This window comes from Phoca vitulina, unplaced genomic scaffold (genome assembly GCF_004348235.1).
Source record: "Phoca vitulina isolate PV1807 unplaced genomic scaffold, GSC_HSeal_1.0 scaffold780, whole genome shotgun sequence".
Lineage (NCBI taxonomy): Eukaryota > Metazoa > Chordata > Mammalia > Carnivora > Phocidae > Phoca > Phoca vitulina.
Genome location: NW_022590467.1, coordinates 1 through 1,378, shown reverse-complemented (window position 1 = coordinate 1,378; position 1,378 = coordinate 1). Strand labels below are relative to the sequence as shown.

The window sequence follows — 1,378 nt, the reverse complement described above, 5'->3', positions numbered from 1 at the left end:
GGTAAGAACTCGCGAGTGAGCTGCTTGCTGCGCTGCACGCCAATTGGTACTGCACGCAGGCCCAGCCCCAGTGTAGATCGACTCCTTACTGCTTTCTGCTCAGAAACGCCCTGCGGATCTGGGGTCTCATTCTCCTGCTCCTGGCGGCCAGAATCAATCAGGAAACCACAGGACTTGGCCTGTGCCTCGGGGAAAGCGAGGAGGAGGCGCCTGGTGAAGGTCTGAGGTCTGCGGGGGAGGGGAGGGGGAGAGGCGCCCGTGTCGCGGGTGGAAAAAGAAGAAGGCCAGGCGGGATGCATTGGCCGGGAATCGAACCCGGGTCTCCCGCGTGGGAGGCGAGAATTCTACCACTGAACCACCAATGCTTCACGCTGAGGGGAAAGCGCATGGTGGGGCTCTAGAAAGAATTCCCAGAGTGACACCCCCCCGCCCCCCCGCCCGGGACGGGGCACGGGGAAAAGTAAACGCTCCAGAATAGGTTTACAGGGTTGTCTTTGGGGCACAGAGCTAGCAAACCCGCAGGTACTCAGAAGCAACGGCTTGAGAAGGAGACTTCCGTCAGGCAACAGCGTCAAGTGGGGGACATTCGAACAAAATAGCAAAATAAACTGTTCCGTCGGCTCACACCACAACTCTGAGAAAGGCTCTTTCCAACTGTACGACAGACCCGGGCAGGGAAACGTCCGAAATTCATCCAGACCCCTTGATGATGACCCTAAACCTTCAACCATCAACCTCGAACTGTCACTTTACAGAGTCTGAGAACGTAATCTAACTTGCCACGTTAGGCAAGTAAAATTCTAACCGGGGGAAGACAGAAGCCCCTGACGCAGACTGGAATTAGAAGAAGGAATTAGAACAGCTAAGGAAGAAACACATTTCCGTCAATGGAGTTAGGTCTTTGTAACTGTTTGTTTATTTATTTAGTACAAGAATTATGAGTCGGTCTGTGATCATTATAACAATAGTATGTGTCTGCCTCTTAAGGTGTTCAAAGCATTTCGATGGGTATGTGATAGATCACAATTATGACAAGATTACTAGTAAGCTTGGGACCGATCATTAACTGTTTTGGAGAATCTAATCTCCTAAACTGGACTCCCTGCTGCACTGAGTTGTAGCATTTGTTGACTCTGAGATGCCTATGAAGCACAGGCCCTGGTGTACTGGCCATATCAGGAGCAGGCTAATATTTTAGAAAAATGTGGGTGGTTGAAATGTCCTTTGATGACATTGAAATAGAGAGAGATTTCTTTCCCCAGTGTTCCCTGGGGAAATTAAACTGAAGAAGGGAAACTGGAGAGCTCCCCCACATGTTGGGACTAGGAATCAGTATGACTTTTTGAACTAGGGGAGCCACAGAGGTGCAGTGATGCCG

General features: G+C 50.7%; 1 non-coding gene across 1 annotated transcript; it reads right to left on the bottom strand.

Annotated features, from left to right (window-relative positions):
- Positions 1–294: 294 nt before the first annotated feature.
- On the bottom strand, positions 295–365 carry TRNAG-CCC. Its single transcript has one exon. It is a non-coding gene; the product is annotated as a tRNA-Gly (tRNA).
- Positions 366–1,378: the final 1,013 nt, after the last annotated feature.